Here is a 24,526-nt window from a genome sequence, read left to right as displayed (position 1 = left end):
CAAAACCCTAAGAATATAACATCTATACAACTCCTGGTTGTGTCATGGTTCTTCTTTCCATAGGTAATCTATTGTATATATGTGTAATAATATCAATGTATATGTATAAAATAAAAAAATTTAATAAAAAAAGAAAAAAGGAAAAAAAAGAGTCTCTCTGTCTCTGTCTGTCTGTCTGTCTGTCTGTCTGTCTGTCTGTCTCTCGTGTGTGTGTGTGTGTGTGTGTGTGTGTGTGTGTGTGTGTGTGTGTGTGTGTGTATGTGTTATACTTCAGAGAATGCTTCTTATATACGTTCTTATGGTAGGGGCATTTGATACCCTGCCTGTTCTCTGTCATCTAGAATACAATCTTGGTTTTTCAGCTTTAGTTTCTCTTTTTAAAGATCAACACTATAGTCTCCACTCACAGCTCACAGTTAGCTGTTCAGTATCAGCTTATGGAAAGGAAAAAGAAAGAAACTCCCACCTCTTTCACCTGCCCTTAGTCCCATTGCCCCATCTTACCAGTGTCTGATGACATTTCTCTTCTTCTGGTGTGTTTAGATTGTATCTCAATTTTTTAAATATTTTTTTCATTTGTAGTGTAAGAAACATAATGTCTTCAAGATATGAAAACAAAATTTCTGTAGTCATTCAATAATGTTCTCTAAATAAAGCGAGGCATATTTTTATAAATATATACACACAATTATCTAAGTGATAGTTGGATACCCTGCCTTAAACAAGGTATTTATACCACTCCCTGTGAGACTCATGCAGCCTTGCAGAAAAGGGAATGGATAGACTGTAAGAGCTTTAAGGTAAGGAAATGAGCAATGGATTGCCATCATCTGGCTAACACATAGCCACTGCAAGCACACTCCGGTAGGGGAATCACTGTCTCCACTTGTCCACCATTAGTGACCCGACCACTCTCCAATCAATAGTCCTAATCTAATGGCCACAGAGATGGTCCTGATTAAGCCCAATGAGCCATAAAACAAAACCAAAAGTAATGATTCTGGGTAAGGGACAGGTAGGGAGAAAGAAGGTAGGTTGATAGGCTGGTGTTTAGCTAATTAACCTAATTGTGTTTTTGACTTGAGCGTTTACAAGGACCTTCACCAGACAATACTTTAACAAATTACTTTAGTTTTTATATGAGCTTGGGGAAATGTTTCCCCTCTTTCCTTGCATTTTCAATTCAAAACAATAACAAGCAATTACAATTTATGGTTGTGAGAAGGTGGGGAACTAGGAGAGTCTTCCTTTATTATGATTTCTTTCTAAGCACAAATCACTGTAATTGCTTTTGGAATAAACACAAGTATGACTCATCAGTCTTATCAGCTATTGTTTTGTTGTGCAGTGCTGTGAGAATCATAAATACCTATGGAGCTCACTCAGGAAATGATAACACAAAATAGTCTTTCACTGCCTGTGCCAAGGGCCTTTCTATAGTTATTAGAAAGTAATAGTGCCCTCTCTGGGCCTTTGGATGCCTCAGGAGTCAGACATTGTTTCCATGTGATAAATGTGATAACTTATTTGGGGTAATTATTAAGCTTTAATTGTTGTCAATTGTGTTGGCAGATGGTGGGTTCTGTGGCTTAACTCTTTGTTTCATGGTGACTGTGAAAGACAGAATCAAGGGACTGCTAAGGAAGCAGATATTGACAAAAACATTTAAAATGTAAGAATCAGAAAGCAGTTGGGGATATTTTTTGTTTGAAGAGAAAATGAGAAACTCTCTGTTAAGATTCACAAATCAAATTGTTCATAACCGTACGTTCTTTGTGCAGTGTCTGACATATTTTATTTGTACGGCCTTCCTTTGCCAACCACATATTTCCCTCTCTGCACCAATAGGGCATCGTGCTTACTGTACAACTGTACAATTGACATTTCAACTGCAAGATGTAGCTTAGTGAAAAGGATTCAGTTTTCTTATTAAAAGGAACTGAAAAAGCAAGACAGAGCCCCATGGTGGTTGGTGTTTGTAGTTCATTTTAAGTGTCTATATTTCCATGGAGCATTGCAGCTACTTCTGTAATTTTTGTCTTCAGCTAGCCATGCATATTCACATAAGCAGCACTTCTTTCAAGTACCAAAATGTTTATCTAACTAGGAAAAGATCCTAAACCTACTCTATTTCTATACTTTGTTTTTTCCATCTTAAGATAATTAAAACATATATCAGTTTTTTACTGTTATTTTGTTTTGCATTATATGAGATAATTTTATTTCTCAGAACATTTTGACTTCATTATATTGTCAACTGGCAGATTAAGTTTCAGAATGTTCCAGATACACTGTTAAAGTTAATAAATTAGAATGCCATGCTCTTCTTTCCGGAGATTTTATCATTTTTCTCAAGACTTTACAACTGGCAAGTCAGCATTCCAAAATCCCTCCTCTTTGGGCAAAGAATAACAACTATGCCACATAGAAAATCGACACATATGGGTCCAGTCCCCAAGCCGTGCTTGTGAGTCACTAAATTACAAGATGTTTATTTCTTAAAATAGATCACTTTGTGACCTCGGTATATTGTTTCTAAAGTAAAATGTATGCTTTGTGTCTCATGATATGTTTGACAAAATAATACTCCCATGCAAAAAAGAACTGCATGGGAATCATGTTAGTGGGGTAGAAAGTTAAGCATTATAAGTATAGGAGTAAGACCAGTGCCAGGGGAAAGTAGCAACCAACGCTAAACTCTGCTGCTTAGAATATGAACAAGATAAGAAGTTTTAAAATGCACTCAAGTTCTAGTCCTTTAGAAGGACTAGAAATGAGAACAATACAATTATAGTTTAGAAATTTTAGAACTCTTGCAGGTAGAATGGCTTCTTGACTCCCTTGTATCAAATGGAATAAGCCTTGCTCACAACATGTGTGTGTGTATTAAAGATGTATTTATTTTATATGTGTGTGTGTTTGTGAGTCCATTTGTGCTACATATGTACAGGAGGTCTCAAATGCCAGAAGGGAATCAGACTTCCTGGAACTGGAGTTACGGTTGTGTGGGCACTGGGAACTGAGCCTGTATTCTAAGAGAGAGTGATAAATGTTCTTAACTGCCAAGCCATTCCCCAAACTCCATTATTCTGTATATTTTGAATGCTGTATAGATTATTTATGATATCAATAGCAATGTAAATACTAAGCAAATCATTTTACAGGATGGAAGAGGGGCAGAGAAGTCTCCATATGTCCTTAGCAGAAACAATTTTATATTGGGTAATGTTAGTTAGCTGAATCTATGGATGTAAAGCCTACAAAAATGGAAGGAATTGATGTACCATGTTGTAGAAGTGTGTGTTCATTAGACCGGAATGGATTTCTGCAGCTGGTTAATGCAGTTTCCACTGTGTATGTCACTCTTGTTAGATTGCCTTGGACAAGAAACAAGTTAGTCTTAACAACAATATTATCCATGACACAAATATCACAAACAACATTTAGTTTCTTGAAAATTCTTCCAGATTCTGTTTCCTCACAAAATTCTATACACATACATACACATTTATCCTCTGAGGAAATGAAAAAATATCAAATAAATTTCAATAAGTATTCCTCAAGAGCCTTCTCTCATCTTTGAAGCATATGATTTTTACAACAAGATCTCATATATTTTGTTTGTATGATGTGTATAACTGAAAATTTCTACATATTCATTTGTTCATCTTCTCACTGGTTGTGTGGCAGTAAAGGTTTGCTGTGCTTTTGCCATTACGTTGGAACACTGCTCTACTGAATGAAAGAAATAAGTAAACTGTAGTTCGATGTTTTAATATGAGGTAGGAAATAAAAGAGCCTCAATGGGTTTGGGAGATGTATTTATATAAAACTGAAAAGACATTTCAGAAGAAAATGGAAGCATATGAAATTCAAATAACAAGAAATGTGTTAATACACACAAAATAAGAAAGACAGAACCAAGTCCTTAGTGTAGAGATGGGCACAGATTGGAACTGGTTATGTTGATCATGTGAAAAGAATACTGCTTTGGAGGAAGCTGGCAGATGGAAGAGCAGCTTGTGAGTCTTGAGGTGGGAAAAGGGTACATGTTACACCACCCAGCCCATGCAAACTTAAATGTGCTGCCAAACAGCTGAGTTCAGCAGTCTGGCGCTGGGAGATGGCATGCGCGATGTAGATTAAGCAGGTCTTTATATGATCTATATGATCTCACATCTTCAGGATACTAAAGGCTACTACTTCTGAGGAACAGAACAGGTAACAGCCTGGGTCAGACTGTTCCTATGCTCATCAGAATGAGCCAGCTGCCACTCATGTTCAACCCTGACTATTCTGTGGAAACTGAGGCCATACAATAAAACCAGATCTTTTGAAAAGGCCAGATATCTAGATTTCTTTATAATACAATACTGACAAAAAAAGCAACTACCGAAAAAAAATGGTCCATGAAAAGCAGATCTTAAGGGCCTGGAGACATGGCTCAGAGGTTAAGAGCACTGGCTGCTTTTTTCAGAGGTCCTGAGTTCGATCCCCAGCAACCACATGGTAGCTCACAACCATCTAAAATGTGATCTGATGCCCTCTTCTAGCATCCAGGTGTCCATGCAGGCAGAGCACTGTACACATAATAAACAAACAAATAAATAAATCTTTAAAAAACAAAACATCAACAGCAAGAAGATCTGTAGTTAGTATCCTGAGGCCTCCGATAACTTCCAAAATTCACCGAGACATTGTCTGTTTTAAAATAATGAAAAACAATATGAAACAAATATATAGAAATTAAAATATTTTCGTTATAGAGTGAACATATTCTCATCTTAAAGGAACTTGAAAGAACAGAAAAGTAAAAAATATCGGAAACAATAAAAACCAAATTGTGTTCATTTTTCAGATAATAAGTGTTGTATTTTTCTACAGGACTATTGCTGACCAACAAAGTGCACATATACACACATACAAATACACTACACATACATAAATATCTATATAGATTTTCTGGTCATTTAAAGTTCTTGTGAGCTTTATCTTATTTTAAAGACTCAGTGTAGTCATGTAGTTGTGGATGGTCATTTTTCTATTTTGAATGGTTATATCACTTTCATTGTTTTCACTATTATAATCTAATGATGAACACAATAATATCTAAGTGTTTCTTTGTACTTCATGTTTATTCATTATATGTTGTAGGTATAATCTCTTGCATACTGTATGGCTTCTTCACCTGTCAATAAATAGCTGATTTGTCTATACCTGATGCCGGAAGTAGGAAGGAGGAGTTCCAGTAGAGAGAGTTAATATTTGCCTAGAGTGAAGCACACAGGAGATTTACCCCAGACACTGAGGAAGGCAAACACATAAAACTTGAGCAGAGGTAACCAGTCATGTGGCAAAACTTAGAATAGGATAAATGGGATATTAGTTATACACAAGTCAAGGAACATGCCTAGCTATATTGGTCTAGGCTATTGTAAATATATTTAAGACTCAGAGGCATTATTTCTGGGAATAAGATTGTGGGTGAAAAATATGGGTTACACAAAACTCCCTTCATTAATATGTAATTGCTGAAAGTGAAGTCTGTTGAGGAATGAAAGCAAGTTAGTTCAAGCCTTTGCTAAAAATTAAAATAAAATAAAGAAAACAATGTTTAGAACTACTTTGATAACACTTAACACATTCCTTTATAATAATTTTAAAAATTTAGTTTTTAAAATTTAGTCATTTTACATTCCAATTATAGCCCCCTCTCTTGTCTCCTCTTAGACTCTCCCTCCATCCCTTTTCCTCCCATCCCCCTCTCCTAGTCCTCAGAAAGGGGGAGCCTTGCTCCTGTACCAACTGATCCCACCCAATCAAGTCTCATCAGGATTTCCTGCATCCTCTTCTTCTGTGGCCTGGCAAGTCCACACCAACAGAAGGACATGTGGAAGAGTAGGCAACAGAGTCCTTGGCTTGAACAGCCCCTGCCTCCCTTACTTTACTAGGGGACCCACACTGAGACTGAGAAGTCAATTGGCTACATCTGAGCTGGGTCCTTAGGTCCTCTTTGTGCATGGTCCTTGGTTGGTGCATCAGTTTCTGGAGGCTCTCCTGGGAACAGATTTGTTGGTTTTGCTGGTCTTCTTGGGCATCTCCTGTCCTTTACAGGTCCTTCTATACCCTCTAGTCTTCACTAGAAACCCTGTGCTTTATAATTTTAAAGGCACAAGATACATAGGCGTCTATATATTTTGGATATTAGCCCTTTGTCAGATGTAGGGTGGGTGAAGATCTTTTCCAAGTCTAGGCTGTTATTTTGTTCTGCTGACAGTCTCCTTTGCCTGAAAGAAGCTTTTAAGTTTCATGAGGTACCATTTATTAATTGTTGATCCTAGACCCTGAGCTATTGGTGTTCTGTTCAGGAAGTTGTCTCCTGTGCCAGTGGGTTTAAGACTCTTCCACAATTTTTATTCTAACAGATTAAGTGCATCTGGTATTATGTTGAGGTCTTTAATCCACTTGGACTTTAGTTTTAAATAGGGTGATAACTATGGATCTATTTGCATTTCTCTACTTATAGACGTCCAGTTGGACCAGCAATATCTGTTGAAGATTCTTTTTTTCATTTTATACCATAAGTGTCTCTTTCTTGGAGTTAAAAAAAATACAACCCAAAAACAAAAACAGAAAAATCATTTTTGTTGTGTTTCTTTGAGGAAGCTATCCAGTAAACTAAGCTGAAATCATCTAGAAAGTTCCAAATATCAAGAACATGGATCACCAGTGAAAATATATTTCCAATAGCAATATAGTGATGGTGAGAGTTTTCAAATATCCACACAGCTGTAGAGTTTGGGTGTATCTAAATTTGAGAGTCCAGCTCCAAGAATCATATCATACATAAGACTCAAGATTTAATTTTCACTCTGCAAGTTTGTCACTTTTTGGAGTCCTCTCACCACACTGATTTCCTTCTCTTTGCTTAGACTGAAAATTCTTGTATGAAAGAAACAAGTTCCTCAGAAAACATGGAGATAGTCTCCATTCCTGTCTCTCAGAAGCTCCGCCCATGTCACTGCATCTAGTTTGTCCAGCAGAGAACACAGATCTGCCATTGGTGAGCAACATATGGCTCAGTCCTCCAAGTCCTACAGAAGAAAAGAAAGACCCAGATTGACATATTGAAAGCAGACAATTCAATGCCTTTAGTTCTTTGAAAATCCTGATCTCTCACTCTCATCTGTTAATTCTTTTTATAGCTTGAATCAAGTCTGAAGGGGAAAAAAAGAGAGTTGAAATGGGGTTATTATTAATTAAGCACAGACACATGTGGATATTTCTGCATATAACATGTGGTTCTGTACTTAATCCAGAACAATCGCTATAAATAGTGGTGCAGGATTTCCTACCACATCACATATGCAGTATTTTTCTCCCATTGTATCAACCCAGGATGGTACCTCTGCAGAACAAAGATGAGTGGCAAACCCACCTCAGTAGAAACCCAGCTGAAAATGGCAGCTGAAAGTAGAGTCTTTTTGTTGCTGGAGCTTCCCTGCTTCCTGCTCAGAAGCCCAGAATAGGTCAACTGTCAGGATTCTGCATTGTTTACACCCATATGGCTCTGTGGATTCATATTGCTAAGCAGACTGCATGTCACTGTTACTGAAAGAGATGGTTGTTAACTCTTCCTTGGGGGCAACAGACACTGGCATGGTTTGCCCAAGTCAGGTGAATGAAGTCTCACACACACACACACACACACATACACACACCACACACACACACACACGCACACAAAAAAACTGAAGCCTTGCTACTTGCTACTTTGTGGGTTATTTTTTCTTCCAATTTTCTTCACATTTTTCCTACCTTTTCATTCTGCTAACACTAGATAGGTTAGAAAAAAGGAAAAGAGGAGAGAGAGGGGAGAGAGAGAGAGAGAGAGAGAGAGAGAGAGAGAGAGAGAGAGAGAGAGAGAGAGAGAGAGATTTTCTTCTTGTCTCTTCATTGAGCATGAATTCATGACTATTAACAAATTGCAACCAACTACCTTGTATGATCAACGGAAAGCAACCGTCAACCAATCATTCCTCTCATGGCCCTAGCATTTATATACACTCTTAAAATTTCCAGAATTCCAAACATCATGCAATTGTAAAACTATCTACAGCTGGGAAAATGATAACCCTGATAAAGCACTAAAAAAATCATAGTCAGCTGCTGTAGACAATCTGACACAGCCCCACATTCCCACACCTGGGATTAAAATAAAAGCACATTTTTATAATATCTCTGTGTCTTTTTAAAAAAGAAACCAAATCCCAAAATGTTTACTACAATGAAATTGAGAGGAAGATGGGAGATATTTGGGAAAGATTCCTGGCAAGCAAGGTGATGGTGGATATGATCAAGATACACTATAATTTGAAAAGTAATTCCCCCTTTTAAAAATACATTGCTAAGTAGAAAATTCCAAGTTCCTCAATTTACTGTGATGTGATTTTCAAACTCATCACAATAAATTATATAACTATATAAATTATATTATTCAGTGTATATAAATAGAGAGTCTAGAAAGTTCCATATATCAAGAACATGGATCACCAGTGAAAATATATTTCCAATAGCAATATAGTGATGGTGAGGGTTTTCAAATATCCACACATTTGTAGAGTGTGGATGTATCTAAATTTGAGAGTCCAGCTCCAAGAATCCTTCATATCATGCATAAAACTCAAGATTTAATATTCACTCTGCAAATACGTGGCATTTTGGAGTTCTCTCACCACACTGTTTTCCTTCTCTTTGCTTACACTGAAAATTCTTGTATGAAAGAAACAAATCCTTCAGAAAACATCCCCATTCCTGCCTCTCAGAAGCTCTGCCCATGTCGCTGCATCGTTTGTCCAGCAGAGAACACAGATCTGCCATTGGTGAGCAACACATGGCTCAGTTCCCCAAGTCCTACAGAAGGAAAGAAAGACCCAGATTGACATATTAAAAGCAGACATTTCAATGCCTTTAGTTCTTTGAAAATCCTGGTCTCTCACTCTCATGTGTAAATCCTTTTATATCTTGAATCAACTCTGAAGGAAAAAAATAGAGGAGACATGGGGTTATTATTAAATAAACCCAGAAAAATGTGGATATTCCCATAATACTTATATAGGCTAACAAAAACTCTAGTGCTAAGCATGAAGTACTGTCATTATGGTTTTTATTCAGAGGAATCCTATCCACTCCTAAACAGTATAAAGTATTGAGAAATTGACATTGCCCTCAGTTATTGCCATGAACTTGAAGTGAAACTCTTCCTGAAAATTTTTTACACAGGACATAGAGAGCATCTTCCTTAAAGACCAGTTGCCATAGTATCCTAAGACACTATGCAAGAGTTCAAGGGAGAAAAACAATCAATAGTCCTACTTAGCTGTAAAGGTAATGAACCATCACAATTGATCTAAACTCCTGATCTAAACTGAGGAAAAACCCATAGAAAATTGAACAGAAAGATTATAGGAGACAGAAGACCAGGACACCTGCTGTGAGGTTGCACCTTGCAATATCAACGATATGGTTGCCTAAACAAGAGCTTCCTAATATCAGCCCTGAATGACATGTCAATGTAGATGAGAACATTTTCACAAGACTCTACCTTAAATGAAGAATGACAACCAATTACTGATTGATGAGAGAAATAGGGAATTACTGTTCCCCAGACATCGGCTGTTTTATCCAATAAAACAAGTCAGCCTTTCTTCTTCCTTCCTTCCTTTCTTCCTTCCTTCCTTCCTTTCTTTCTTTCTTTTTTCTTTTTCTTTTTTTTAAACAGGGTTTCTCTGTGTAGTCCTCATTGTCCTGGCCTGGCTTTGTAGACCAGGTTGACCTTGGACTCACAGAGATCTGACTGCCTCTGCCTCCCGAGTGCTGTGATTAAAAGCATGTGTCACTGTGCCCAGCTTAGATAGATATCTTTAGCTGGCGGAAGGGCTGTGTACACTGGTTTGGACTTTGGGCATGTCTTGGTTGTTATGGGAAGAGCTAGTCTACTGTCGGAAAATCATTCACTCCTGTCATTCAGCTTTAAATTTGTTAGCCCGTGGTGTACAGTAGGGACATTGTTTTCCTACACACAATAAGTTCATTTAAACTATTTTAAAATATGGGTATGTCTATAATTTAGGAAGCATCCTACGTTTTCCTATGATATTTTAAACTATGACCCTTCTGAGCTACAAATACAACAATATTGACCAAACTTACCATTGGTGAATGTTTTACTTATTTTTTTTTAAATCAATATGACACCTGAGTCATCTGGGAAGAAGGATCCTCAACTGAGAAGAATCCTCCATCACATTGGTCTGTGGGGCATTTTCTAGATTGATAGTTGTGGTGAGACGTCACTAAGTTTAAAATATGTATGATTGTATCTCTCTACCAATTTTTTGGCTCAAAGAAGACAAGCATATATTAATATTCATGTTAAAATGGCATTAATATGTAAATAAAACTTTGAGCAGAAAAGTGACATTACTTACAACCAATTAAAATTAATAAATCTCTGTACTTCTTGATCAATTTGTAATTTCGTCCACATACTGAACGCCTTCCATTATTCGCAACTCCATAAAGACATGATTTTATTTTCACTTTACCATATGTACATTTTATATTAATCAATAAACATGAAGACTAAATAAATATTAAATAAAATGATTTTTTCACCAATCGAAAGTCAGTGGAAAACTGTCCCACTGGAAATGGGAATCATGATTATATACATATTAGTTTAATTTCAAGCATCAGTAGCTTGCTTTCTTTAGTGTTGGTCTTGTTCTTGTATTAGTATGGCCCATGTGGAGGAGCTGCATGTGGTAGTGATCAAGTTTCTGGTACTTTCAATAGAGGCAGATCATTAAAGGGCAAAAGGCAGAAACACAGATATACATGCACGTCTCTTGTTTCTTCCCTTTTCCCTCACATGGGGATCCACTCTGATACCATTACCTAAGCCTACACTGCCCACAGGCCTCTTCCAGACAATAGTTTGGTGGAGTTTTCCCTAATATCTTGCAATGTGATAAAACCACAGGGATGGGGTGATGTCCTCACACCAGACAGAGAAGATAGAACATAAATTAAGTACTAGATTATGCCCCTCAAACACCTCAGAAAGATCTGTTGATTATGGAATTTAAGACATTTAATGAAAGGGAGGAGCAGGAAAGGACAGAAAGGGATTCCTATGTGTGCTAGACAGTTTCATGTCAACTTAATCCAAGCTAAAGTCATTCAACAAGAGATAATCTCATCTAAAAACAAAACAAAACAAACAAAAAGTGCTTCCATAAGATTGGGCTGTAACAAGGACAATACAGGCAGTAAACTTCAAACCCCTACCCAGATCTAGCCAATGGACAGAATATTCTCCACAATTGAGTGGAAAGTGGGGTCTGATTTTCACACGAACTCTGGTGCCCCATATTTGACCATGTCCCCTAGATGGGGAGGCCTGGTGGCACTCAGAGGAAGGATAGCAGGTTACCAAGAAGAGACTTGATACCCTATGAGCATGTATAGGGAAAGGAAGTCCCCCTCAGTCACAGTCATAGGGGAGGGGAGTAAGGGGAAAATGTGAGGGAGGGAGGAATGGGAGGATACAAGGGATGGGATAACAATTTAGATGTAACATGAATAAATTAATAAAATATATTTTAAAAAAGAATTCTGCTTCAGTCTGCCTACCTGTGATATCATTTTATCTGCCACAGGCCAGTGGGTGGTGGGAACATGTCCCTGCCCAGGCCTATATAAAAGGACAGTCCTACCTTGCCCTTCCCACTTACTCTTTCTCTCTCTTCTTCTCACTCTTCCTGACTCTGTCTCTGGGGTACCCCTCTCCTCTTTCTTTGTTCCCCTTGCTCATTTAATAAACTCCTCTACAACATAATATCTGGTACCTTGTATCTCTTATTATCTTATTTTATATCTTATACTTTATTATTAATTATAACACTTAGCTTTAACATTTTTTTTCTGGAGAACCAAACACCAATCTTTACACTTACCTGGGAAGTGCGTTATCCACTGAGCTATGTCCCCGAGACCCAATTTTTTCCTTTTTATAAAGATGCAATTTATTGGGTAAAGACCAACCCCAATAAAGGTATAGTCCAAAAATAATGGACAAGACATTGTTGATTCTAGGGCGTGGTGCAGCTACTAGCTAGATGCACCTCTCTGTGTTCCTCAAAGCCATTGGGAAGCTGGCTCAGTGGAAGCTTATCCCTTGATCTGGGACACTGTTGGGAGGACTGAGAAAATCTGAGGGACAAACAGGCACATGGATCAGCATGTGTTAGGCCACTAAGCTGTGACAAGGCAAGGACGCTGCTCCCCTGGAGATGGAGCTGGTGGATCCATGTAATCTTTGGCAGAGAGCACCTAGGTTCTCACTCTCCTGTGCAGGGAGGAGCCTCCTTTGTGGCACCTCTCAGCGGAGAGGGGAGAACTATGCTTTAATGTATCCTAGGCTTCATACTTTCAGTGTAAAAGAAAGAGTCAGAAATAAACCAAAAGATTAAAGGGAAGGAAATACAAGGGGAATAGGCTGAGATGACAAAAGAAAAGGACCAAGGGCTTTTCCCAACCCTGAATCTGGGCTTTTAAATCCTGGGCTGTGAAATGGAAGGGTGGTTCCTGGATATACCTTTTGTTTATAGTAAATACCTGGAGAGCCTGTCTCTGGAACAGGAGCACCCTTGTAAATTCAGAGGCAGCTTTGAAGTGTCTTATCTAATGGGAACCAAGTTAGTGACACCTTTTTGCCAAATGATCTTTTGTAGCCTGTGACCCATGACCCAGAGGGAGTGACTCCCTTTTTTTTTTTTTCTGAGCTCAGGAAAACTGTCTTGCCTGAAAGGAGTGCATTCACACTCAGGACTTCTGGCTAGAAATGTTCTAACCTTAAGCCTGGGCATGAGAGAAAATGTTAGTGGAGAGAAGAGGCACAGACCCCTTTAATTCTCCTGGCTGTTTAGGGTCAGTTGGGTTCTTTTGGGGCAACACTAACCTCTGTCAATGGCAAATGCAACAAGATGTCTACTATGAACTGCTGTGTTTCTCTCTGTCTGCCTCCAAGTCATCACACAAAGTGTCTCTAGCCTCTCCAAACTGCTACACTCCACAAGCCACCACAGCATGCCATACTTTCTCTCTCTGGGCTCTTCTAGTCATCTGCCTCTGAGTCCTAGACCATGCTTCTCTCAGTGATGCAGGAGGCAGGCCATTACCAGGTGGTAAAGATCATGTCTTGCGTGAGACGATTATCAGCTGTGGACAAACTAAAACCCAAACTAAAATTCCACACTTGGGATTAAAACAAAACCGTGACATAACATTTACATAACAACTGAGTTTGCAAAGGAACCAAAACATGGTGGCAAGAAGGTAGATGGTTATACTGCATCTGCAGTTAAGGTGCAGAGAGAGAAGAATGGTGTTGTTCATCTTACTTTCTTTTTCATTCCATCTGTGATTTCAGCCCATTGGAATGGTGGTGTCCATGTTTAGGTTGGGTATTCCTTATCTCAGTTAACCTAATCTAGATAATCTGTAACAGACATGCCAGGAAGTGTGTTTCTATAGTGATTCTAAGTACCGCCAAGTTAACAATCAGTATTACTATCATACGGGAAAATACATTTTGTAAAATGACAAGAAGCCCACACTGGATAATTGAACTCTTGTTGAGCAGAGTCAAGCAGCACCTGCCCAATTATAGAAAATGCATCTCTGACACTCTTGTTGAGCAGAGTGAAGCTGATACAGAGCACAAATGAGTCCAGCTGGAAATGGCCTAGGATCTCCCCATCCCATGCACAGAGATAGTGTGAATAGACAATGGTGTTGCCAGAAGCGTCTAGGTTTTGGAGTAGTGTGTTATTCATGGCCAGGGAATGAATTTCCATATTATCTGGAATTCTAACCGCTGTAGGGCAAAATGCACTATTACAGAAATAGACTGAAGAAAAGTGATAAAGGTGGGGACACAGGGCCATCAAGGAAATCCTCATAGAAAATCTGCCTTTTTAGTCACTGAAAATTAGAGACAAACAGCTGCAGATAAAATGAGTGCCTGAACTCTGGAGGATACATAAGTAAATGAGCTTGCCTGAGCAAGATTAGCTATGTGTGCACTTAAGACATCAGCAATGGGTCTAGGAAGATCTTTAAAACAGTTAGAAATGTCACTGTGATCTTTAAAAATCTCTCCACCCTTTATAAAAAATTCTATTTCTATTTTAAAAGCTATTTATTTGGTGGGTACTAGGTGATAGCCACTATGGCACTTTGAATGTATAATGTCCCCTAAATTTTAGGTTTACATGGACCCCATGTGCTGGGGTCTCTATGACCTTCATGGGCAGCAGAGGGATGAGCCCCAGAAGGCAAGAAGACAATTTAAAGCAACACAATTTAGTAACAGGTGTTGGCTCAAACTTTGGTAGTCTGACCCCAAGTTGTTTATTTTAGGCATATATAAATACAGCATAATCTGATAAAAAGTAGTCTTGTGGTAATTAACTCAATCCCATGTGTACAACAAAGAACACCTGAATCTCTTTGAGAAACAAAGTAAACTAAATATGAATCAGACGTAACTATATCAAAAATCCTGTAAAGTCATTATGGCACTGAAATACCAGAAGAACTAAAATTGGATTTTAGGATTACAGGGCAAAGGTTAAGAAATAGGCTTACAGGTGATAATCTGGCCAGCTGCAAAGAAGAGCTCCACCAGAGAGAGCACTGCCTAGTGACTGACCCAAAGGTTCTCACCAGAGATAGAGTTGATAAGAAACCCAGTTTTATGCCCACATTCCTTCTTGCCAACAGGAGACAGGGTTAATAAGAAAGCAAACCCTTCCCTGGACAAGGCAGTGAACAAAGAGAACAAAGAAAGCTAAGCCATGGGCAGTCTTGGCGCCTTTTTTGTAGCCTGTCACCTTTAGACATTAGACTTCTTTATGTTACTCAATCAATAGATGATTTCCAGGTTGGAACTCCTCTGCTTCGTGCCTCTGGGATGGATACGAACTGATAAATTCAGCTTACAGTTCGAAGTTCTTTCTGGATACCACTGTGCTGGTGACCAGGAGAGCCTGGTTCAAGTTGAAAAATTAAAAGTCCTTGTGTGTATTGCATTGGTATCGAGTCCTGAAGGTCTTTTTTGGGAACTCATGATCTAGGTACAGCAGCATCATCCATGACTGAGAAAAACAAGTTTATGAGAAGAGTCTGGCATGAGGAAGTCTCCATCTACACAAATTTTACAAAGGTCACAGGCTAGAAAGGACATCCACTTCAGAAAAGAGGTTTTGCATTCTTTTCTATGATGTACTTTACATTGCAGATGTACCCTGAGTACTTTACATTCCAGATTGATTCCTTAAACACATATATGTAAGCACAAAGACATCCATGTTCCCTATACCTATAATTTTATTTGGAAGTAGACTCTGCAGATATTATCAAGAAGATGGCCGTCTGAAAAAAGGATGCTGAGCTTGAGCTGTAAACACCACAAAACAGGAAATTCCAGCAGGTAGAGATACCTGAGGTATGTTTCCAGCTCTGTGAAAGGTAACCTTTCACAAAGGATCCAGAAGGAAGTACCCTCTGAGTCCATAGTTTTAGTCCTCAGAACAGTTGGAATAACAACTTTCTGTTGTTTCAAGGCACTTAGAACAGGATACATTGTTAAGCAGCCTGGAGAACTAACATGAATTCTTCCAGATGTTATCCACGGCATCACAGAACAGGAAAAAATAATTCCTGCTCTTAGTTATATTCAGTGCTGCCTTTCCTCCTAGACCATAACTTCTAGATGGGGAATATCATTCATGACAGACTTTGCAGTTCTGGTGCATTATACAGACTCTGAACACTGAGCAATGTGCTGGGCAGTGATGCAGCTCAGGGAGGTACCAAGGTTCTGGGTGAGACTGAAGTGGTGCAGGTCCAAACACTGGCTCCCCTGTGATCAGCGATCAGCGATCTGGAGCAACTTCTTACTTTTTTCTGACCTTGATGCTAATTATCTATAAAGTAAGAAATACCCATAACACCGACGATGCCAATGTCATAGTCAGCCGCTCAGTGCATTCTTTCCTATATTCCTCTTTCCCATCATGGTATAAGGACAATAATACTTTAGCAGACTAATATGTCAGTAGAAAACCCAGTGGATTATAGAAGGAATGATGGTTTTACAGCACCTGTTTTGGAGACAGTAGAAGAATCTTGGCAGTGAAACTTAATGAGAGCAAGCACGGAGGTGGTGATGGCATGAACCGAAAGGTGACTGGAAAGGAACGGTACACATACATATCCAAGAAAGAGCCTATGGAACTCAGCTCCTAGCTGGAGAAGAGAGAAAAATAAAATAGAAAAATTTGTATTCATGCACACTCCCACTCTAATTTCCTGACATAAAGACAGTGGCAATGACAGACTGAACTCAGAAGTTTACTCATTAAGGCTTACAGGTAGTTTTGGCTTGGTGCAGAACTAGTGAGGATGAGGCAGAAACACTGGGCTGCAAAATGAGGTGCAGTGGGGAAAAGTCAAAAGTAGATTAAACATTGGCTGCAGCGGGAACTGAGAGTGGATGGTTTCTAGGCTGACAGTGCATAGAAACAAGCCCAAAGGCCAAATATTGAGGAGTTAGGTAGTGAAAAAAAAGAGTGAGGAAATGCTGTGGTCTCTTGGAAAGATGGTTTTCCTGGCTTCTCAGCAGTGACAGCAAAGGCTTCAGCTGTAGTGAAGCAACACTTCTAACCGTCCACATGATAGGCCACAAGAAAACGTTCCCTCGTCCCTAAGAGAGGGGCTTTGAAGAGTTTATGAGATGTTGCATTAGCTTTTCTAAAAATTATTTTATTTTATTTTTTTATTGCTTTTTTGTTGCATTAGCTTTTAGTTTTTAAACATACCCTTTCATTAGAGAGAAGTCCTAAAATAATGCATATAATTTCCTTTAATGTCATTTACAGAAGATACTATTTAGTATTTATATATTTTCTGCTGTATAGTTTTCATCATTCTTTGAACTAGAGAAAAAGATAAACATTAAGAAAATGATTTGTGGTCAATTGTCGCAAAATGGATGGCGTCTTTGCATTCTGGTATACCTAGGCTTACTTGGAGTCTAGTCATATACAATCATGTGTTCAATGTCTGGGATGTACAAGATGCCTTGAAGTGTATTCTGTGAGTCCAATACTATAACAGAGCTAACATGAAGCCAAAGGTGTTCCAGGCTGTGGCATTGTGTGGGGACAGTGGAGAGCCGAAGATAGAAAGTAAGATGACTTTCAAAGTGGCGGTTCTAGACCATCTTTACAAAATAAGCTAGATGTGAAACGAGCTGAGAGGGGAGACTCCTGTATCTTCCATCTTATTTTTTCTTTTCTCCAACTAGAGTCTGAGTTCCACAATCACTTTCTTGGATACATTGCAGACTGGAGTAGGATGGGCCCATTTTTGTTAAGGAGAAGGAAGACTTGACAGGTTTTAGATATTTTATTACAGAAATTGAAATTGCTTGTGGTAAATAATTGAGTGAAGGTCTTGAAAGCATAGACATTCATATTTGGACCTGCCAGCACCAGACACTACAATTTACAAGTGGAAGTTACACTTTCTGGTCAAGCTGACCTGGATCTCAACATTGCCAAAAAACTCTCATTTTCTTTCAGACTGAAATGAATCTGGAACAAGGATTAGCTTTATCCTCAAGAAGACAGCCATGGTAACCACGTGAATGTCTCTTTCTGTTGTACAAGATTCCCTCTTACTCTTTATAGAATACAAGGGAGCTACAACATCCAGGCTGTCTCTCGCTCAGTGTCATGTACCCAGGCAAACATATACCACTCAAGGCCATCTCCAATTCTAGTCCAAATTAGCATTCTTTCCTTTTTATAGACTTATGTCATTATTCATACTTACAAAAAATTGAAAATATTTTAAGAGAAAAAACTTTGAAAAATGAAATTTTGGTATTTGTTTATCTTGTTGGTTTCTGAAGCCAAACTATTGTCTTCATTTCCAGTTTATAAAACTCTAAATCACCATCTCTATTTCTGGTCCGATGACTTGAGAAATAGAATGTTGACTATTAATAGTTTCTAGATCTTATATGACTTCCTACCATCATAATATGAAGAAATATGAGGTTTGTAAAGATGGCACAGTTGTGCAAGCATAGGAATAGGAGTTCATAAAAAAAAAATACTTTTGGTGGCACATGCAGTGGAGTGGAAGAGATAGGAGAATTCCTGGGCTTCTCTCTAGGTAGTCTAGCTAATAAGTAAGACCCAGTTCAGCAAGAGACTATGTCTCAAAACAACAGGGGGGAGAGTGATTGAAAAGGATTAATTGACTTCCACGTGCACACACAAACACACATACAATATGCACATGCATCCACGTATGCACATGTGTACACACACATACACACACACAGGCACAAACACATGCATTCGTAAGTGGTAATTAGAGTGTTGATGTTATAGTCACTTAACGCAGTATGCCTTCATACTAGCAAGTGCTTTGTGCCAAGGGATGCTTTGAGTATTTCCCTGTAAAGGAGAAAGTGCTTCTTAGTGAACAAAGAGAATTATAACACACTGTCATCCTCTCTTTTCTTTGACTTCCAAGAAACATGAAGGTCTTGATACTTAACATTCTTTCTCTAATAAAAAGTCTCCTTTGTTTACCTCTGGAACACAGTATCTGAAACAAAGTTGGAATTTCAAGATGCTGAGGTAGAAGGAAATGAAGTCATAAGTAACCTACCAATGTGAACAACAACACAACGAAAGTTGATCTCAGAGATGACATGTAAACAATACAACTGGTACAATGGCTTGTGGGAGGGTAAGATGCTGCTGCCAAGCAAGGCAATCATACTTTCATACTTGAGACTGGCATGGTGAAGGAAGAAAATTGAATACTGCCAATTATTTTGTGGCTTCCCATTCACAACATAGCGTATACACTTGTACACACAGATACACCGACCAACAGACAGATGTACACACACAGTAAATTAAATAAATGAAATAATGAATAAATAAATGTATAAGGTTTGCTCAATAATAGCGTGACGCAGTCTAGAAAAAATTAGTTCAGAAATTACATTTAATTTATTTAATTTTCTTTTGTGTTTTACATTTGGTTTAATGAGCAAGGGACAAAGTGTTTTGCTTTTCCTTGCTGACTTCAAGCTTTTCCAGGATAGACCTAAATAGGTAGTTTAGTTTCAGAGTATTCAGTAAAGTCTTAAATCATAGACTAAAATTGTAGTTTTTCAATTAATTTATTATGAGTGGTAAAATACAACTTATTTTAAAAAATAAATTTGTAACAATAGCAGTTTATTACATTTACTTTTAAATTTACATGATTATGAATGTGGTCTAGGGATCAAATGCAGGTCATTAGGCTTGGCAGCAAGCATCCTTACTCTGTCCCTTGAAGGCTTGCGATGATGTCACATTCCTGTACCTGATGGAATGATGTGTGTGCTCCCTTCTGATTTCTTTGCTCTTCATCCTATTGTGTGGCTCACTTCTGAACCACTGCTCTCTTGTGGTGACTGTTTTTGATTGTTAACTCCTTTTCCAAGGCACAATGGATCTTAGTAACGTCTAAAAGGGGCTGATCTGCTGTCACTCTGATTCTAGGTGTTCAATGAGGTGAGTGCTAATGAGGAGTGAAATGATACAAAAGAACAACCAGTGGGAATTTGAAGTTAAGAAAAATATTCAACTAGATAGACATTAGATAATCACTGGAAAATCCTTGTTCAGTCTGTAATCTTGGTGAGCTGAGTAAAGCCATTTTGTAGCTTTATGTGTGGCCATAAAAGATATTCCTTGCCTACTCCCCCCTTCTCCCTACTTCCCCCACTGCCTCCCCTCTTTGGTGCATTGCTTGTCACCATGCTAAACAGTACTGATGTCTTCAGTGGGTTTCCTCAATGTGTGAATGTGCTTTGCATCTGTGGGGATGACTGTTTGGGAGCTGTTTATCTTCCGTTCTTGTCGCTTTTCACCTAGATCCACTCCACCTTTGTGCCCATGCACAGGTCCTTGGCTTAGGACTTCTGACTTCCCAAAGTAGAGGAAGTAGAATTGTTTTGTGATCTAATGTTCTGCCGCCCATGGCTGAACAGTCTAAGGCATCATCTCACTTCTTAGTGTACCCTTGGCGCTGGCCACTCATGCAGCTGCAGCTCCTGCCCTTCAGAAATCGCATGTAGACAGTCTCAGTTTGGTGAAAGCAAATCTCCCTAGATTTGTGCCACTTTCTGTCTTATCTTTAGCATCCTTCAAGTTCTATTCTGTACCTTTGAATTCTGAAAGAAGTCCATCCTATTTTTCACAGATCTCTGAATGCCCTCAAAAAAAAAAAGGCAGACTTAAAAAAAATTATTTAAAAATTATAAAGCAAATGAAATTTTAGCTTCCCTTGAGATTTAAGAAAATTATAGTCATTAAGATAGATGGCACAAATTGGCATCTGTGGAAGGACTGCGCTCACTCCAGTACTTAGGTTTTTCTTCACTGCTGAATTTAGTGACTTACACAGGGGAAATCCCACAGCCCTATTTCCCTCTCTGCTTCTCATGATGAACTGGAAGATTTCAGTAAGAAATCAGTGGGCTGCTCTCCGCCAGGGTTTTATTTAAGGAAAACACCAAGTCACCACCCCCCCTCCACTCCCTTCTCCCCCACCCCTGCACCAAACCTGCTCTCATGTCCTCTGAAGGCCTTCATGGGATTAGAATACAGAGCTGTCTTGCATACGTGCCTCACAAGACTCTTTGTCATTTCTAGTCTGCTGCTTTCAAGGACTCAGGTCTACTGGCTTGCCATGTTCAAGAATAGCATAGAACAGAGCACAGCAGCACTCACGTGAGCATCCCTTCAGAGGTGGCTGCCTTAGAGCTCTTTTCAGACATCCCCGGTGTTGTAGAGGAATGCAGTCTGCGTCCCTACAGAGCCCTGTCCTCTATTTCCTCCTTGGTAGTTTGATTCTGAGAATGACTTGAAGTCCACAGTCTAGACAAACCCCCCTGAGATCCTTGAGGAGTCATACAATTGTTATGCTGCCAGGTGAGACATTTTTTTTTTGAGTAATTTAATGAGCAACCAGAAAACGTGTTATTTTAAAATTGCAGAGTAGGATAGCAGCCTACGTACCTGTGGTATGTTTTGCTTTCCACCTCCAAGCTTGAATGACTTCATGATGGTTTAGTGACAGATATGAACTTGATTTTAAACTTCCTAACATTGCTAAATAAAGCTTAGAGGCAACTATTGCTTAAAATAAGCCTGTTTGTTGTGTTCCAACAAACCAGACCACCCTGGAATCACTCATGCTCAGTGCCTCACTCTAAAATATGAAACAAGTCAGTACACACACATACACACACACACACACACACACACACACACACACACACACATACACACATACAACACATATACAAATACACACTGTGAAAGATGAGCAATAATTCACAGTAATGAATCAGAAGGACCTTCTTTAATCTGGGCCTTATTTTTCTGAGCAAAACGTTAAGCCATTCCCATCAGCTGTAAGTCAGTGAGGACAGTGGTTTTCTCCGTGTTCTCTATGTCTCTTTCCTTGGTCACTTCTGTCTATAAGTTCTGTGTCCTCTTCTTGGCCCACCAGAACTATTTACAGAGTCTCATGAAGAATGAAAAGTGTTTGCAATTCTATAACTGCAAATAGACATTATTAGAGCTTTTAAATGACCTCTCAATCTCCCTATTTTATAGGGAAAATCAGCATAACCCAAACTGAATTCTACAATACCCTTTTGACCTCTGGACTTGCAGCTCTATGCTAACAATGTCCTCACTACTCTTGATGATCAGAATGTGTGTCTGTCTGAGTTTTATAGCTAACACACCCATGGTTCTATCCAGTATCCCCACTCATCTGACTTCAGTATTTCACCCCCAGAGACTGTTGTCAACAAGCAGGCAGAGAAAACCTATCAAAATGTTGGCTGTGTCTTGTGACTCCTCTCCTTAAACCTCCATTTCACAGCACCCAGAAGCCACTAATGAGACTCTAGGTCCTTGGTGATCTCACAGCCCTCTTCATTGATGTTGACTTTGTGTCCTATGATACCTCTAATTACTTGCTCTGATTCACCCACATCAGCACAGGAACTGACAGCTTCCCACTGTGGTCAAGGGCAGTTTGCTTGTCCTCCCAGCTGAGAGAGCATTCCTCGGGCATGAAGTGCTCAGTGCCTCCACTCCTGACTCCCCCGCGTTACTACTATCACCTGCCCAACTTTATCTCATTCACGTATGGTTCTGTTTACTGTACATATTGTTTTAGTTTCGGTCAACTTATTTTTCTTTTCTTCCAAAGAACTTAGTGTGATATAATTAAGTTATAGAATTAACTCAATTAATCATCTGCTCCACATGGCTAAACAACGGAGTTAGCATGGGTATGGGTAGGTATTAGGATTATTTGTTGCTATATCCCATGGCCCTAAAATAGTGCCAGGAAGACAATAGGGGCTAAGGTTTGTCGGATTAATAAGTTTTTCAGTACAGTAGAAAAAAGAAAGGGCAAGTAAACCTTAGACCTTGCTGAATTGAACTGAAAATCTGAAAGGTTGAACTGATAAACATCCTCAAAGCATGGACCAAAAAGTACCAAGATATGGGAATCATGTTTTAAGATAAGCATAAGTTGGAGTTTAACATTCAGTTATGGCAGGATCTCAGATTCAAGGCTAGCATGTACAAATAGTAACATCACACACACACACACACACACACACACACACACACATACACACATCATCATCATCATCATCACCATCATCATCATCACCATCAAAAATAAAGTTAAATAAAGTTGGTGGGTTTGGCCTACTGGAGAATGGCTGTCTAGTATGTGCCCATCCTGGATTCAAGAAAGGAAAAGATGGAGGGAGAGCAGCAACATGACACAGCATGAAAAGCAAACCTGAGCAGTGCTGTGCTGTGAGACCACATGGCTTCTCAATCACCTTCAGATTTAGAAGGAATTTGACAACAGAAGAAGCCAAAGAATAAGTGAACACAAACATTTATTGTAAGAATCACAAGCCAATTATCCCTGCCTAGTCCCAGATGCTATTGCAACTCCAATGTTTCTTTCCAGATAGCTTTTTGAGAAACATTTCTGTACTTGTTACACTTATTAGAAACCATGATATGGAATATTAGAAATCTAATATGTATGAAGAGATCATATACAGACCCTTCCATTCTTTCTGTGGCGATACTTTTAAAAATGGTTCCTACACAGTGTTATTAAGGAAAGGCAATAGGAAAATAATGCTAAATAAATGTGAAAATGTTTTGAACTCTTAATATTGACTAAGAGCCATCACTAATGAGATAATGGTAAGATAAATAACTATCCTTGCCTAACTTGACTGTAAAGTTATCAGTGAGAACTGAGAATGTTTGAGAATGCACTAACTTCATATGGTTGCTGCTTTAGTAAATTAGATTCTAAAGTCATCTCAAACAACTTACTAATAATCTGTCATAAAATGAGTTGAGTAAAGGGAAATTGAGATAGCAATGGTCTTTGAGGGCAATAAATATACCTAGTCAAAGGACTTGACACTACACTAAATAGCTTCATAAATATTTAATGTCTCAAAATATTTTTTTTATAAAACAAATGCTTTGATTGAACTTACTGAAATTATTTATTTTGTTCATAGCATAAGGACAAAAAGATAAGGAAACTGAACAAAGCAACAATTTTAGGCTGGCATCAGCATCACAGGAGTGAATGCTAAGCAAAACAGGAAGTGGTTGCTGTGAAGGGATTTTGTTCCCTGCTTACTCGCGCAGTCCTGGAACCAAGCCCTAGACAAAGTGTAATGTAGACCATAGAGAAATGTTTATTCACAGAATTAATGCTGAAAGAACAAAGCGTAGGCAAATTCTAACCAAAGAACCAAAGAGCGTATCAGTGAAAAGCCCCCTACGTAACCCCGTCTCTTGTCGCAACAGATAGCTGATTATCAGGCCCTTAAATTCAAAGGTGCAGCTGAAAGGTCTGTGCAGCCTGACTACTGTAAGTTTTGTCTCTTCTTCTGATGTCTCGGATCTAGGCTTTCAATTTGGGAAAGATGTACTTATTTTTGGTTTATGTGTATGTTTACTTGGATATGCAGTGCCTGTGGAGGCCAGAAGAGGGCATCAAATCTTCTGGAACTTGTGTTACAAATCCTTGTGAGCCACGCTGTGAAGGCTGGGAATTGAACCCCAGTCAGTGTTTCTTAATGGCTAAGCCATTTCTCCAGTCTGGACATCAGCTGCTGTTGCTCCTCCTCCTCCGTCCCGCCCCTCCTCCTCCTTCTCCTTTTCCTCCTCCTGTTTCTCCTCTCCCCCTTCTTCTAATTCGATCCCACCCTTCTCCGCTAGTCCTCAGAAAGGGGAGCCCT

The sequence above is a fragment of the Acomys minous genome (assembly GCF_964271855.1).
Source record: "Acomys minous genome assembly, chromosome: 6".
NCBI lineage: Eukaryota > Metazoa > Chordata > Mammalia > Rodentia > Muridae > Acomys > Acomys minous.
The sequence above is the reverse complement of the archived record's forward strand: the minus strand, read 5'-3'. Positions refer to the sequence as shown.